General features: G+C 42.1%; 1 non-coding gene across 1 annotated transcript; it reads left to right on the forward strand.

Moving 5' to 3' along the window:
- The first annotated feature begins 4,439 nt into the window (after nt 1-4,439).
- LOC128468090 (small nucleolar RNA SNORA35) lies at nt 4,440-4,569 on the forward strand. The gene has a single exon (XR_008345807.1). It is a non-coding gene; the product is annotated as a small nucleolar RNA SNORA35 (small nucleolar RNA).
- The last annotated feature ends 13,591 nt before the right edge of the window (nt 4,570-18,160 follow it).

The raw sequence follows: 18,160 nt of genomic DNA on the forward strand, positions 1-18,160 counted from the left end.
TTGTTTAAGCATTCAAAGAGTTAATCTGAGGTTGATTTAATGTGTTTCTTTGTGAATGCCCTCTGTATCTGTTCTGGCTAGAGGTGTCATCTTCCCAAAGGACCCCTGTGGTGATTTATGGCCTAACAGATAAGGACCCTGAGTTATAGGAATTCCGTTCCTATCTTAAGTGTGGGGGGGTTCCGTCACCTTTACCCCACCATAACTTATTGGCACATCAAAGATGGGACCCGATTCTTGGGGAAGGTGTCATATAATCAGTCATGTGGTCAGAGGGGCGTTGCTTGCAAAAGTCTGATTTAGGGATAATGCAGTGACCAGAAGGCAGAACTCCATGATATACTCTGATCGGAACAACATCGTAAGAAACCATCTGGACTTAAGGAGTTCCCACAGGCCTGCTTATTGGAGAAACTCGTGAGTGAGGGTCCTGTGTTTAAGTCCCTTTGTTTTTAAGAACGGTTTGCTGTTTTACTTTTATTTTGTATGTCTTGTTTTTTGTAATTCTGGCACTGTGTAATCTTTGTCTTTTTGTTATTAAAATATTCAAAATCTAAGTCTGTCTTTGGGCTCTAGTATTGATATCCACAAACCCGAAGAGAGGATAACACGTTACCATATTGTTATTGAGTTCTACAGGATATATATAATATATATATATATATATATATATATATATATATATATATATGTGTATATATGTGTATGTTCTAATTCGGATTTCTCACGAATCCGGTATCAAAATCGTGAGTGGTGGCAGACTACCTGGGGGGATACAGGCAGGATTTGGGGGTTAATTTGGTGTAACTGATGCCTTGTTAAGGGGTGAAGTTAGTAAATCCAGAGGCCTGGTGCTATTAACCCCTTCATGCCCACACCCTCCACACAGTCACGGCTTGGCAAGTAGTCCTGACCGTGACACCCGTTACTAATGATTCGTTAAATATATCAGTTAACGGTTTTGCTAGTACACCGGTGTGTGTATATATATATATATATATTGTGGCAGGATGGCTCGATCAAAACAAGAAACTCCGAACACCAGCAGAATAAAAGCAAGATGTGGTTTATTGCAGAATTGTACAGTCCACAGCAATGCACTTCATAGTGTAAATAAACCAAAGCAAAAACAAATCCTTTTCATACAGTCTGAGGGCCTCTGGCTTGCCTGCCTCTCACCCTACTCCCAGACATCTAATGCCTCTAACGGCCGCCCCTTTAAGCACCTGAGTTCAGGTTAATTGGCTCCACCTTGCTGACCTCCAGCAATTAACCCTCCCCATGCTGGGAATAATGAGCGTTCCAATCTGCCACTTATGTACACAGAGTCCATTACTTTGCCACATACCCTCCCCCTCAGCTTAACACAGGTGTGTGAAGCGGCCTTCGACAAGAAACTGTGTACCCTAGACAATGCATCTGCGTTGGCATGCAATAGCCCAGCCCTATGCTTCACAACAAATTTGAACTGTTGCATAGAGAGGAACCAACGTGTGACTTTAGTATTCTTGTCTTTGTTGTTCTGCATCCATTGTAGTGGAGCATGGTCAGTGATGAGGGTAAAAGATCTGCCCAACAAATAATATTTTAATGTTTCAGTTGCCCACTTAATGGCCAAACATTCCTTCTCTACAGTAGCATACTTCTGCTCCCTTGGCAACAACTTACGACTTAAAAACAACACAGGATGTTCTTCCTCTCCTATCATCTGAGATAATACCGCCCCCAGGCCCACATCAGAAGCATCCGTTTGCAAAAAGAAATGTTCCTTAAAATCCGGGGCTACTAAAACAGGGTGCCTGCATAAAGCTGTACGCAAGTCTGCAAAAGCTTTTTCTGCATCATCATTCCATCTCACTGTATCTGGTGCCTTTTACAAAACAAATCTGGGTGTACCAATGGGAAAACACAAAACGGGTTCTCCTCTACAGACTCCCACGGGTTTTGAATCAGGCTTTGAAACGCCGGGAAATTACGTCCAAGAATAAGGGGATGGGGTAATTTAGGTACCACTGCAGCCACTACTGAAAATGTTTGGCCCCCATAGCCTATGTTTACAGAGGTAGTAGGGTATGATACAGTACAGCCATGTACACAGAGTATCCCAACCTTCTTACCTGGGAGCAACTGAGACGGTTGAATGAGACTGCTTGTCACTAAGGAAATATCGCTCCCAGAGTCCACAAGCGCTACGGTTTCCTTCCCATTTAACAAAACAGATTTATCAAACACACATTTTTCGGTCTGTTTCCCAACCAAACAGATTAGTCCACAAAAGTCATTTATAGCATTATACCCACATTCCATAGGTTCCTGCAAATGAGGACACATAGCTTTTATGTGACCTAGCTCCCCACACTCAAAGCAAGTAACTGGAGGTTTCCTGGTTTGCCATCCCTTTGAGGGTTTATAGTCCTGGTTTCCATCCGGAGAAACTTCAGGGCCTCCAGTTCGGATCACAACTTGATTTTTCCCATAGTTCCAGGGCCTTGAGCTTGTGAGCAGTCTTTGGTTGTGTTGCATTTTAGTCTGTGATGTAGATTTTAACTCTCTCACTGCTGTATATTGTTCAACCAGTGCCACCATACCAGCCCATTGAGTGCGAGGCCATTGCTCTCTGATGGCAGTCCGCTCAAAAGCTGTTAGATAGGCCTCCACATCATCTTGCGGCGTCATCTTTTGCAGATACTGACTTGCATGGATAGGTTTTGGACAGCTGCTCTGTTCATCTGTGGTAGTTTTTGAGAGTTGCTGTACAATCTCTTTTAGGACAATCCTGTCCTCTTGCTGTGCTTCCATCATAGCTCCCATCTGAGCAGTTATCAGCCGGTTGGTTTCCTGTTGCACTGTAGTAGCATGCAGGAGGGCCTTTAAAACATCCTCCATGTTGATACAGGGTTCAAACAGCAATATCCCACTTCTGACACCACTTGTGGCAGGATGGCTCGATCAAAACAAGAAACTCCGAACACCAGCAGAATAAAAGCAAGATGTGGTTTATTGCAGAATTGTACAGTCCACAGCAATGCACTTCATAGTGTAAATAAACCAAAGCAAAAACAAATCCTTTTCATACAGTCTGAGGGCCTCTGGCTTGCCTGCCTCTCACCCTACTCCCAGACATCTAATGCCTCTAACGGCCGCCCCTTTAAGCACCTGAGTTCAGGTTAATTGGCTCCACCTTGCTGACCTCCAGCAATTAACCCTCCCCATGCTGGGAATAATGAGCGTTCCAATCTGCCACTTATGTACACAGAGTCCATTACTTTGCCACAATATATATATATATATATATATATATATATATATATATATATATATATATATATATATATTGAGCCAAAGGATCTTATAAGAGCCACCCATTCAATATTAACCCCTTCATTGCCATTGATCACTGCATAAACAGTGATCTTGCATAGTGGCAATTGTTTTTGGGGTTCATTTATTTTTTTTTTATTTTTTTTTTTAGGTGTTTTTTAATTTTTGCCATCCCTCCATCCGCCCCTATTGGAGCACAAGCCCCATCTGTAGTAACCCCAGGTTTCCTGAGGTTTATATCTGCGTGGATGAATCCCTGATAAAATATAAAGGAAGGTTGGGATTCAAGCAGTATATTCCTTCCAAGCACTCTAGGTATGGAGTGTATTGCTTCGACGCAGTAGCTTGCGGTACTATAAAAAAGAACCGCTTGGGTTTCCCACAACATCTGGCACGAACCTGGCTAGGAAAGGGGGAGACCTCAGCTCTACGTCAAGAGGAGCTCTTGGCAATGAAGTTCAGGGACAGAAAAGAAGTGTGCATGCTGAGCACCATCCACGATGAGAGAACTGTGGAGGTTTCTGTCCGTGGCAGAGCTGGGGTCACTAGAAAGCCAGTGTGCATCAGGGCCTATAATAAGAACATGGGTGGAGTTGATCTGTCAGATCAACTCCTACAGCCCTACCTCATTATGAGGAAGACAAAGGCCTGGGATAAGAAGGTTGCAAGTTATCTCATGCAAATTGCAACCTATAATGCTTTTTTCTTGCACAAAAAAGCAGACACTGGGCTGAAATTGTTTTTTTTTTTGCAGTTTCAGCTCCAAGTAATTTCAGGTATCTTGTACCGTGATGCACCTGGTCCCCAAGTGGTGATGGGAGCCAGCAGAATTGGGGCTACCCATTTTATTTTTAAAATCCCCCCCCCCTACAGCAAAGAAGCAGAATCCCCAAAAGAGATGCAGGGTATGCTACAGCAGGGGGCAAAGAAAGGACACCACATTTTACTGTCCAGATTGCCCTGGAACACCTGCACTCTGTGTCGGTTACTGCTTCCAGTTGTTGTATCACACAGTTTCCCATTTTTATTTTTTGTTCCTGCTCCACTTTTGGATTTTTTTTGTTACATTTACTGTTTTTTAGATTTTATTTGCTCCACCATTTTTTAAGCGTTTTTATTTGCGCTGACAAGTGTCCCCTGTGTCTATTCCGTAGCTAAGGGTTCGCTTAATGGTGCTAGATCAAATCCCTTCTTGGAGATAGGCCAGGCTTTCTTGTAACCTGTCCCTATTGATAGTTGGGTACAAGCATTTTTCTTTACCCTGATGTAAAACTTCATTGCTCATGTTCCAAATGTGGCCATTTTGCCCCCAATCTGACAAACCCATGCATGTGGGGTATCAATGTACTCAGGAGATGTTGCTGGCAACATATCAGGGTGTTGTGTGACAGTGACATATACCAGGAGCTGTAACTTCACACCCGAAGTACAAAGTGTGTGGGGAAAAAAACACCAAAAACAATTACTATCACAAACTTTGATAAGGGCTGGTGATAGGATTAGTGTATGGAAATGGTTAAACTATCAGCATCTGCAATACCTTGGGGTGTCTAGTTTTCAAAAATACATGGTTTGGTGGGGTAAATTTAATTTGCCGGCTTCAAAGATGACCCAAATACCACATGGAGACAGAATTACCAGATTCAGAGAAAAATGGTTTTGAATTAGCAAAACGCTACTTGTACTTAGTGCCCCATAACGTGCAGAAGAAAGCAAAAAAAACATAAAAAATATTGGATATTTCTAAACTCGGGACAAATAGTAGAATCTTTTTAGCAGGTTTTTTCAGTAGTTTTTTATGATGAATAAAAGATTTTTCAAATAAAAGTGAGAAAATGTGTATTTCAATTTTTCGTCATATTTTATTCTTTTTATTATAGGAAATTACATGATATGAAAAAATAACGGTGTCTGAAGAAAGCCTTTCTTGTCCTGAAAAAAACAATATATAACTTGTGTGGGTTCAGTAAATGGGTTAAGAGAAAATTACAGCTAAACACAAACACTGCAGAAACGATAAAACAGCTATTGTCACGAAGGGTAAAAAATAATAGAATCAGCCTTTGTCACGAAGCGGTTAAAAAGTTTCCATTTAAATGAATAATAGAGCCATACGTTACAGACTACTTCAGAATTTGGTGATGAATAATTACCATAATCAATGAATAGGCACAGAAACAGGTAGCATCTGGTTCTAGGCCTAGGAACATAAACCAGACTTGCCAACAGTCCTGAATTTGCCAGGACTGTATAATTTTTGGGGGTCCTATCTCATCAAATGGTGTCTTGGGAGAGAAGGGGGTGGAGCCTAAATTAGGTGAAGCCATGTGTCGCAGCATAACTCTGCCTACTTTAGGCTTTGCCCCCTTTGTATACCAGGACACGAGGAGCAAAATATGGCTAGTATGATAAACTACTGGCACTCTAATCCCTTACGATCCATAATGAGAGATAGATAAATAGATGATAGATAGATAGAAAAAACGCTGGCTTGCTTCACTAGATGTTGCCTCTCACATACTACTCTCAACAAAGTGACCTTAGCTGGGAGAACAGAGTATAGTTGTTTAAAAATATATTTTGAATAAAAAATAATATAACAAACAAGGCCCAGACTAGTTTACAAGTATCTCCACTTTTTGTGTGGACTACAACCATGGGCCTATGCTCAATAAACAACGTATGTAGAAAACAACTGAAGAACAAACTTGTTACGTAGGCACTTTATTTAGATTTTTAACAATAATGTGATATACCAGTGGTGAGCTACTGTACATGCCACTGTCACTGATGTGGAATTTTGTAGAATGCCAGTTGGAGAGAAATCTTTAATCTCTCCAACTGGCACCATCATCTATGAGTGTACTATTCCTCAGCGTGTCTCATACACACTACAGAAATACTCAGAGCAATTCTCAGACTGTTGCTATAACAACCGCAACCAAGCACACAGTATAAATTGAATCTTCATGTTGGATTGAACTAATGAGTCCAGACTGATTATGTGTGTAGAATATAACACGGAGATTATATAATCTAGGTGATGCATTTATAGCTATTGTATTTACATAATCATTCTATGAAAAGTTGCTTCATTGCAATTGCACTTTAAAAAAAATGGAATGTTATTTTTGTAATGTGGCTCACAGTTTAAAAGTGCATTATTTAAATTAAAATCTAAATTATAAATCATTTTTAGGAAATTAGCATTTTCAATATTTGTCCATAGCTTAGATTATGTATGATTGATGGATTTAATAACACTGAAGTTTGGTAAGGCAAATTTTAGGTGCCAGTGTGATGCGTGTTTTCTTCTTGATCAAGTTTGTTGCTCAAAAGAAAGGAGGTTTCTTTGTTTTAAAATGTTTGTAGTGTTCAGGTTTAGCTGTGATTTTCTTCCCTCTCAATTAGTGTACCCATACACGTAATATTGTTTTTTTTCAGAACAAGAAGGGTGTGACGGAGACCCATACTTGGACTGAGTAGCTCCACCGTAGGGATCTTCCTTGACGCTGAAAGCTTAATTGCTCAAGGATTTAACCCTTCATATTACCCAAAGCACTAGCCGAGAATTAGTGTAGGGGTAAAACAGAACTGACTTTATTGAGGACAACATACCTATGTATACACACACAAACATGGTAGGATTAAAGGTATAATCTCATCACCTCCCAGACAGCCCGGCGCCTCCATACAGCTCTATGGCCAGCAATGCCCACCCGACAAAGAATCACTATTTCGTAGTGATCACGAGGGAGCGGTGTCAATTCCGGGGTACCATTGCAGACCTCAGTGTCTGAAGATGTTATGGTCCAAAAAGAGACGTGATCTGACATTGGGGCCCTGAGCAACAGCTGTCCGTAGCGACATAGTTTCAATTGTCGGCGGGCATCGCCGCGGTTCCTAGCCGCCACACAGTTCCATGAATTTGCGGCTTGGCGGTCAGGCGCCAAGCAGGGATGGGGTGTAACACAGGAAAACAGGTATCATATAATAAAATATGGTGAAAAAATATTTTACTCATATACAAAAGCTAATAATAAATCTGTTAAATAGATTCCACTAACTACTAACTTTAGATATACCCAATGTTTTTTTCAAGTTATAGGGCAATAAAAACCTGCTAAATAGATTCTACTATTTGTCCTAACTTTAGAAATACCCAATGTTCTTTGCAAGTTATAGGGGAAAAAACTTTTTTGGTTCTTAAATCTGGTAATTCTTTTCTCATGTCCTATTTGGGACGTCTTTTGAAGCTAGCCGATTCAATTTACCTGATCAATAAAAAGTATTCCTTAACACGTGGTATATGTGCTCAATAAAATGTGAACTAAATAAAAATATATATAATACTCCCCCAATATTGCACTGCAGCACCCAGCCTTAGTATTCCTCCAAATACTCCTAAATCCAATGTAGTCAGAAGAAGGGGCGCATGTACATAGGGAGGCAAAACAAAAAAACATATCCCACAATAGTGTAGTATGTTTGGGAAAAGCAGACTAGAGAAACTCTGATTACACTGACAAAAGTAGATGAATATCAAGCTCGTCAATGTTGTAAAAAGGTTTTCTTTTAATATATTTTCTTGAAATCTATAAAAGTAAAAGCAGCAATAGTGCAGTATCTTCCAGCTTCATACATTAAAAATACTAAAAACACTTACAGGACATGGAGGCATAACAAAAAAATCATGCAAACGAGCCCAATACAAGTAAGGAAGTATAATGTCCAAAAAAGTCTCAACGCATTTTGCCAGTTTGTCCCAGCTTCTTCAGGAGAATGTGATAAATCAAAGCAAATGTTCCTCATTCCGTGTACCGATTTTTTAAAGACGGTCGTGATGTGGATGCCGGGTATGTGCGTTCTTCCGTCATCCGTATAGGCTATCCATCTATGGACGTGCCTCTCAATGCGTGTGGCCATCTTAGATGAGGGCAGAATGCCCTTTGTCACTCTTTCCCCTCGATACAAAGAACTGTGGATGTTATGCCGTTTCCAATAATATATTTCACGCTTTGTCTCTCATCGTAGGAGGGGAAAAGACATAAAGCTGTCAACCAGGATAATTCGGATCATCTCTTGTCATATTAATAGAGGAATCAAGCCACAGCCGCCAGAGATGTATGTGCCCGAGCCACCAGAATAGTAATTACAATAAATAAATAAATAAATAAAAATTCTCATTCTATACAAAACATGTTAAATTATTATAGTAACAAAGAATCCCTCGTTTTATTTACATTATGAGTAGATTATACAGAAGGGGTGCAATTCAAATGTATTCCAATATTTTATATGCATCCTGAGTGTATTCAGATATTTTTTACTGTGCAATATAGGGATAGTCTAAAAGAGAGACCAAATGGATATTTAGGTTCCAGACGTACAAAAGAGTACGTCTAAATATGGATTTGGACGTATGGGTCTACATGAATGATCAATATTTTAAAATGTATATTTTATTATGAAGTTTTAATTGTTATTACCAATGGTCAACTAATGAACTTGATAACGAAGTAGTTGATCAAACAATAATTAGAATGAATTAGACACATAATTAATTAACCCACAATAGGTTACCGTGGCGATATCATGTTCATTTTGAATTGAGTTATTTTAAAAATGAGTCATTCAAATTGAAATGTTATTTAAATTAAATGAAAATAATTTATAGAGATATTAATGGTATTTATTAAAATAAATTATGGAGATATTAATGGCATTTACGGTATTTATTAAAATAAATTATGGACAGCTCCTGCACTTGGGCCGTGGTCTGTCTCGGGCATACTCTAACCATATCCTGTCCCAATCTGCTGAAACTGCGAAGGTCTATAAAGAGACTAAAGCATTGTATGATGCTTGGGCCACAGAGAAGGCGCAGATCTCCTGTGCCTATATGCGCAATAGATATTTTCGCTGGGGCAACAGGGAAGGGAAACTGGCTAATTTGGTCACTCGCTCTAAATATAAGAGACAATTTATTACCCATTTGAGGGATCATGATCAAACTCGTACCTCGTCCCCTGCCAGAATCACCAACTGTTTGTTGACTATTTTAGTAGCTTCTATACCGTGGAACCTATTGCTGTTGATGCAATGCTTGACACCTTCAGCTGGGCCCAAATCCCTAAGCTCACCCAACAGGATAGGGATCACCTAGAAGCACCTATTTCTTTACAAGAAATTAGGTCCATTATTAAGTCCCTGCCAACTCATAAGACGCCGGGGCCTGACAGCCTCAGTGCGGACTATTATAAAATTTTAACACCTCATCTGTTACCACATCTCCGGGAACTATATAACCGTCTTCTTGCAGGTGAACCTCCTCTGCGAGACTTTTGCAGAACGCACTTCATTCGTTGATGGCAGGCCAGCCCCCTGCCGAAACGACCAATGGAGTTGCACACACGTACTGAGGTGTACTGTACACAAAATGACCTAGAGACAAATGCTCCAAGGAACTTGGCCTCCGTTTATCATACACAATCACACATCCATAGATGTTTAATAAAAGAATAGGGATTATTTTACATTTTTAAATTGATTTTGGACCACTTGTAATACATGCCTAACATTTGCTACCTATTTACAATGGCATACTTTGCAACAACCCAACTTTTACTGGACAGGACTGGAAAAAAGCAGGACTGTCCACCAAAATCTTGGGTGTGTTGGCAGGTATGCGGATGGAAAAATGTTGGACAAGAACTAAAAAATAGCTTAGGGTTAATGTACGGTTATGTTTAAGATTAGTAGCAGTGCACTGGTTTGGTTAAAGATGTATTATGTCTAAATAATAATTAAATTTTAATGGGTTTTAAAAAAAAAAATTAGGGGTTTATTTAAATGTATTTTAAAGTTAGATTTATTATTTAGTACTTTATTATATTTATTTAATGTTTATACTAGTGCTACCTACCGAGCTATAACTACCAACGTGTATTTGCATACCTAGTTTAGCTAAATTAGATGGGACAGGACTGGAAAAAAGCAGGACTGTCCCTGAAAAAGTTGGGTCTGTTGGCAGGTATGTGGATGGAAAAATGTTATCGTATGAAGTGTGAGTTATAGCGTTAATGCTAGTGAGTGTAGAAGTGAAGGCCAGGACAAATAACAAGAGGAAAGGTCCTTGTGATTTGTGCATTGCACGTGTATGTGTTATGTGTGTTGTCACTGTGTTATTTGTGTTATTGTGTGTGTTATGTTTGGTTGGTTGGTTGTGTATCAGAAGGAAAATAATTAAATGGAAAAGGAAATGGAAAAGGCGAATGAGTGGGCAATTGGCGACCCACTCACCTGTTTCACCCCAGAGCAAAGCATCTAAACACTGTCAGTCCTTGGCGTTTGGGAGTGGACTTCCAGAGCTCAGACACAAGGCCCTAGCGTAAGCTGGCCACTCCGGCGGAGGTAGCAGGCGTTGCCACACCACAAACAGACGCAGCCAGGGGGGAGAAACTGCCCTTACCATTAGGGACATTTTGGGCATGACTATAGCCAGGAAGCGAACTGGCACAGAAGAGATGCTGGCACCACCACCACCAGCAGCAGCATTGAAAAATGGGAAAGGCGAATGAGTGGGCAATTGGCGACCCACTCCCCTGTTTCACCCCAGGGCAAAGCACCCAAACACTGTCGGTCTTAGACGTTTGGCAGCAGACTTCCAGAGCTCAGACACTAGGTCCTAGCGTAAGCTGGCCACTCCGGCGGAGGTAGCAGGCGTTTCCACACCGCAGACAGAGGCAGCCAGGGGGGAGAAACTGCCCTTACCACTAGGGACATTTTGGGCATGACTCTAGCCAGGAAGCGAACTGGCACAGAAGAGATGCTGGCACCACCACCACCAGCAGCAGCATTGAAAAATGGGAAAGGCGAATGAGTGGGCAATTGGCGACCCACTCACCTGTTTCACCCCAGGGCAAAGCACCCAAACACCGTCAGTCTTAGACGTTTGGCAGCAGACTTCCAGAGCTCAGACGCTAGGCCCTAGCGTAAGCTGGCCACTCCGGCGGAGGTAGCAGGCGTTTGCCACACCGCAGACAGAGGCAGCCAGGGGGGAGAAACTGCCCTTACCATTAGGGACATTTTGGGCATGACTCTAGCCAGGAAGCGAACTGGCACAGAAGAGATGCTCGCACCACCACAACCACCACCACCAGCAGCAGCATTGAAAAATGGGAAAGGCGAATGAGTGGGCAATTGGCGACCCACTCACCTGTTTCACCCCAGGGCAAAGCACCCAAACACTGTCAGTCTTAGACGTTTGGCAGCAGACTTCCAGAGCTCAGACACTAGGCCCTAGCGTAAGCTGGCCACTCTTGCGGAGGTAGCAGGCGTTGCCACACCGCAGACAGAGGCAGCCAGGGGGGAGAAACTGCCCTTACCATTAGGGACATTTGAGGCATGACACTAGCCAGGAAGCGAACTGTCATTGAAGAGACACTGGCACCAGCAGCAGCAGCAGAATTGGGAGAGGCGAATGAGTGGGCAATTGGCGACCCACTCACCTGTTCCACCCCAGAGCAAAGCATCCAAACACTGTCAGTCCTTGGCGTTTGGGAGCAGACTTCCAGAGCTCAGACACAAGGCCCTAGCGTAAGCTGGCTACATTGGCGGAGGTAGCAGGCGTTGCCACACCGCAGCAAGTGCAACCAGGGGGGAGAAACTGCCCTTACCATTAGGGACATTTAAGGCATGACACTAGCCAGGAAGCGAACTGGCATTGAAGAGACGCTGGCACCACCAGCAGCAGCAGAATTGGGAAAGGCGAATGAGTGGGCAATTGACGACCCGCTCACCTGTTCCACCCCAGAGCAAAGCATCCAAACGCTGGCAGACCTAGCCGTTTGGGAGCAGACTTCCAGAGCTCAGACACAAGGCCCTAGCATAAGCTGGCTACACCGGCGGAGGTAGCAGGCGTTGCCACACTGCAAACAGACGCAGCCAGGGGGGAGAAACTGTCCTTACCATTAGGGACATTTAAGGCATGACACTAGCCAGGAAGCGAACTGGCAGAGAAGAGATGCTGGCACCACCACCACCAGCAGCAGCAGCAGCAGCATTGGAAAAGGCGAATGAGTGGGCAATTGGCGACCCGCTCACCTGTTTCACCCCAGGGCAAAGCATCCGAAGACTGTCAGTCCTTGGCGTTTGGGAGCGGACTTCCAGAACTCAGACACTAGGCCCTAGCGTAGATTGGCTACACCGGCGGAGGTAGCAGGCATTGCCACACCGCAGCAAGTGCAACCAGGGGGAGAAACTACCTTAAACATTACAGAGAAAAAAATTAACTTTCCAAGCTAAGAGCTGGGTAACCCAACTTGGGCAGATTGAATTTAAGAAAGGTAATCTGCTCCATCAGATGAGGTGCCATGCGTGAGCGCTGTGGACTCAGTATGTTTCCAGTCATAGAAAACACGCGCTCACTTTGAACAGTGGTTGGCGGACATGATAGTAGCTGCTGCGCAACCCATGAGAGTGCAGGCCACACACTCTTCTTTTCATCCCAGTAGCTAAAAGGATTAACATTAGGCGCAGTAGAAACTTCACAGAGGTAAAGTTTGACCATTTCAGCAGCACTACTCTCCTTTCTGCTGCTGGCTCTGTCAGATGGTCCGCCGTGTACTGACATCCTTACGTAGGCAGTGTACGGGAAGACCTGACCTCTCTTGCTCTTCCCTCAAAAGTTGGCTAGCCTTAACACTATGGTGAAAGTGCCCAGCGATCTTTCTGCAGCGGGACAGAACTACTGCTGCCACATTAGTTCCTTCTGACATTGCTGCCTTCACTACAAGATGGATGATGTGGGCTGCACAGCGCACACCAACAATATGACCATCTTGCAGCGCTTTCACCATATTGGCACCTCCGTCAGTTACCACAAAACCAACTTCAACATTGGTGCCCACCTCTGCTCCCACCCAAAGGCTAAACATTTTCCTCATTGCATGCAGAATATTTTGGGAAGTGTGCTTTTCATCCATCACTTCTGCATGGAGAAGGAAAGATCGGTAGCCTGCTGCAGCAGCTTCCTTAGACACACCGGGCTGCCACCAGTGTGCTGTCAAAGAAAGAAAGGCATGCTGGCCGCTAGGTGCACTCCACAAATCTGTAGTGAAATGAACAGACTGACCAGCAGCCTTGGAAAGCTCCTCTTTCACTGCTGCAACACAGGACCGATACAATGAGGGGACAATGTTCCTGCTGAAAGTGGAACGTGACGGAACTGTATATTGTGGAGCCGCAGCCGCCATCAATTGTTTGAAAGGCTCCCCTTCGATCATAGAGAAGGATGCCCCTCCAACAGCAATGAACTGACCAATCAGTTGCGTTACTTTATTGGCCTCCTGTTTGGGCATTGACCTTTTGGATTGGAATGCCACAAATTGTTCCAGGGTGGGCTGGACATGCAGTGCTCCAACCTGCCTTCGTCTCTGGCTGCCAGCACTAGCTGCTGCTGCTATTGGCTCAGAAGAAGAAGCTGTTGGGGTTTTTCCACGGCCACCAGCTATGCTGCCTGCACTAAGTTTTACTTCTGCATCTTTCCCCAATAGCACAGCGTTGTGTTGAGTGCTGAGGTGATGCTTCATGCTAGCACTGGTAAAATGGCCAGACACTTTCCCTCTGCTTATTAGCTTCCCACAATGTTTGCACTTTCCATAGCGCCCTTCTTCAACATTTTCAAAGTGCTCCCAAATTGGGGAGCGCATAGCCTTGGAGTGTGCCTTGGGTGCTGCTCCTACTGCTCGGGGTGGATGAACAGAGGCAGAACTAGTGGTGGTGGGACTGGTGGTAACAGTACTGGCCATAGTGGGACTGCTAATTGCTTTAGATTTGCTAGGTTTTGCTGCTGGTGGTGGTGGTGATGGTGATGATCGTAGCGGAGAAGGTGGAGGCTCAGGGGAAAATTGTGCACTAGTCATTTGGACACTGCTCCCTGAGGAATCTGATTCCTGACCACTCATCTCCTCTACTTCCTCTGGCTCATAGTCTAGCTCTTCATTAGCCAGATCGAATGGAATTCCTGCTAGGCTGGAGCTAAGACTGATATCGTCGTGAGACTCGCGACTAGTAGTAGTGCGAGCAGGAAGAATAGACTCTGCACTTGGCCTCTCGGTCTCAGGCTCCTCTGCTACCTCGCTAGGTGGAGTTCCACTATGTGTAGCCCTCTCTCTGTCTTTACAAAAATTTTGTAAGGACTTGGTGGCTTGCTAGAGGTACTAGGAGGACATGGCGTGGTGGTACCAGTGGGAACAGTAGGTGCAGCACTAGTGGTGGTAGAGGTGGGGGTGGTGGTGGTTTTCCCTACAAAGGAATGAGATCGCTTTGGTTTGGGACCCCTCTGAGTCTTGCTGCTAATTTGGCTCTGCTTGGTACCTTGCATGCTGCTTGTGGATGGGGAAGATGCTGCTTGGGGTAAAAGGCACTTCTTTTTAGTCACTGGGCTGGTACTACTTGTGCTACCCTTTAACTTTGAACGTGCTTCTGGTGCTTTAGGCTTTCGGTAAAAAACCATAGAGCTTGTGAGCCTAGCCGCACTACTACTGCCTGCTTTTGGTGCCTTTCCTTTACTTGATGATCCTTCAAGCAATGCTTCCCCAAATGATAAGCGAGAGCTTGGCCTACTTGGCCGACTAGACTGACACAAAGGCGCATCTTAGAACTGGTGGTGGTGCTGGTGGTGGTGGTGGTGGTAGATGGAGCTTGTCCCTCCTTAGTCCCAAAAGGAGGATCCATTTCAAATTTTGTGTTGTGTGTGTGTGTAGTGTAGTGTAGTGTTTAACCCCTTGACTGCTAACGACGGCATGGTGCCGTCGCTAGCAGTCCCAGTCAGGTGCTAACGACGGCACCATGCCGTCGCTAGCACTCTCCTACCTTGATGGGGGTCTGTGGACCCCCATCACCACCTACCCCGGCGATCTGCCCCTCATTTTGAAGGGCATCACTGGGACCACCCGATCCGGCCGGTGACGTCGTGCGTAATGACGCGATGACGTCACCGCGCAACTTTATTGAAAACTGACAATTGTCAGTTTTCACGGAATGGGGACATGCTGCTTAGATGCCTGTATCTCAAGCATCTGAGCAGCTACAGACCCCCAACATATACCGTTGGAAAGGTAATCGCCTCACCTTTTCAACGGTATAATGCTTGTAAAAAAAGAATAAAAAATATTATGTTAAAAAAATAAAAATGTACAAAAAAAGATAAATAAAGATCAAAATTGCCTAGAGACCCCCAAATTAAATTATCTAAACATAAACTGGTTTAACTTTAAAAAAAAAAAAAGTTTAAGTATTCTAGCTAAATGATCACTGTGGTAGCCAATGTTACCACAGTGATCATACAGCTATAAAAAGTCACATTCCCTTTTTAAAAATGGCCGATACTAAATTTTAACCCCATGATCCCTTTGATCATGGGGTTAAATTTAGCCAATGGTAGAGGAAGTCAATTTTTGAAATCCAGATGAACTGCAAAAATCAGCCGTATAGCCTGTAGTACGCAAGTTAACCATGTCATCCCTGGAGCCCCTTGCATTTTTACTGCAAAACTTATTTTTGCTGTAAAAGTGATTTTTTTTCTCCCTTTACGATCATCTCTTTGGGATTGTAAGGGGAAAGAATGGTGTGTGTGCTTCTGCGAGTGAATGTATGGAAAGTATGGTGTGTGTGTCTGTGAGTGAATGGAGATATGAAAAGCGTGTGAATGGTCAGTAATTAGGGTTGAAGCCTTGACGTGGCATTACTGCTCACGTAAGAAGTTAAATTATGGCACAAAAAGTACATATTTTCAAAAACTACACCCCTCGGCGCATCAAATGAGGGGCTGCGTGTGTTTCTAGGACAAACCTGGAGTGCGCAAGACACAAATGAACATGTCGCTATGGTTAGAAAAAACATATTTTCTAGCCAAAGCGACATATTCCATCATTATCTGTGAACTTAACTTTTGTCCTAGAAATACATGTAACCCCTCATTTGAAGCTCCAAGGGGTGTAGTTTCTTGAAATGTGTACTTTATGTACCCTAATTTAACTTCCCAGATGTCTAGACCACCTTAACTTCAGATATGGCAGATTGGAGAATCTTGTTAAAAAATTGTCTTAAAACATTTAGGGGTGATGGCTGCATTTAGACAGCTCTAGACAGCTGGGAAGTTAAATTATGGTACATAAAGTATATATTTTCAGAAACTACACCCCTTGGCGCATCAAATGAGGGGCTGCATGTGTTTCTAGAACAAACCTGGAGTGCGGAAGACATAAATGAACTTGTCGCTTTTAATTTTATTTATTTTTTATTTTTATTTGTGTGATATTCACTTATTTGTTGTGCAAGTCAGATTTGTGATACAAATACAAATAAGACCTCATTTGCTGCGGCTGGGGGTGTAGTTTCTAAAAATATATAGTTTTGTTGGCATATTTTAACATCCCGGGCAGCTAGAGCTGTTTAATTGATGCAGCCATGCATTAAATTTAAAGATGAATTTTGTGATAGTCTAATAAATTTAACTTTTAGCAATAAAATATTAGAAAAACACAGTCTACTGTTCTCAATGTCTGTTTATTTTAGACCGGTTACCTACTACAAATATTTAGCAACACAGGTTTTGATATTAGAGTTTAAAAAAAATAACATTACAAACTAGTTTTTATTGAGTTGGAAGTGAAAAATTACACTTTTTTTCCCATTTTTGGTTGTATTTTGCAAACCTAATGAGACATACGCATATAAAAATGGTATATTTGGAATCTGCTGGGTGTGCTGAAAAAAACAATATATGGTTTGTATAGTTTATTCCCAAGACATTTACTTGAAACACGTTTAAACGTGAGATGCACCAAAATGCCGAAAACTAGCTTAGCACCAGGGTGTGAAATGGCTTAGCAGCCAAGGGGTTAAAAAACTATAATAAAAAAAAAAAAAAATTAAAAAAAAAAAAAGGAAAAATGAATTAAAGACAAAAAAAATAGAGGAAGTTCTCTTCAGTGCTACTGCTTAAAAAGTAAAACTATGCACTGCTGCACTGTGCTGTTGTGTGCAATCTGCCAAAGTTATTTAAATTATTAACTCAAGATTAACTATTTAATAACTAGCAGTATTTTATTTTTAATTTGAATTTACACGGGCCTAAGAGCTTAGCCTACTACTATGCTAGCCTAAAGCTATATTTCCTTACTATAAGTCTACCTCTAGGCAGACGCTCTCAAACCCACTAAGCTAAAGTGAGGTTAAATCAGATTCAGTATATGATTTATTAATTAATATTAAGTTATATAATAGATTAGAAATAAATTTACTTATATATTATGTATTATAGATAGAAGAATATAGATAATGAATTAGAATTACTTATATTATAGATTATAGATTATGAATTAGAATTTATATTGTTATATATTATTTATAATATATTATAGATTAAGATTAAAGAAGATTAGAATTATTTTAGTACTACAGCTAGTATCTTGAAGCTTTGCTTAGTACAGCTCGTCACAGTCAATTTTTCTTGAAAAGAATTAGAAATAAAATAAAATGTCACAGCAAACAGTTAGCTTCACTGCTTGCTGAACAAAAACACACAGCACTTATGCGGTTGCACTCACTAGCCCAACAAGTTCACTTCACTGATGGACTGAGGTGAGCAAAACACTAAGGGTACTTTTAATAAAATTGAAATAAAATGTAAAATAAATGAGAAAATCTATGCAAAACAGTTAACGTCACTGCTTGCTGATCAAAAAAAAACACAGCACTTATGCGGCTGCACTCACTAGCCCAACAAGTTCACTTCACTGATGGACTGAGGTGAGCAAAACAAATGAAATAA

The sequence above is a fragment of the Spea bombifrons genome, chromosome 10 (genome assembly GCF_027358695.1).
Source record: "Spea bombifrons isolate aSpeBom1 chromosome 10, aSpeBom1.2.pri, whole genome shotgun sequence".
Lineage (NCBI taxonomy): Eukaryota > Metazoa > Chordata > Amphibia > Anura > Pelobatidae > Spea > Spea bombifrons.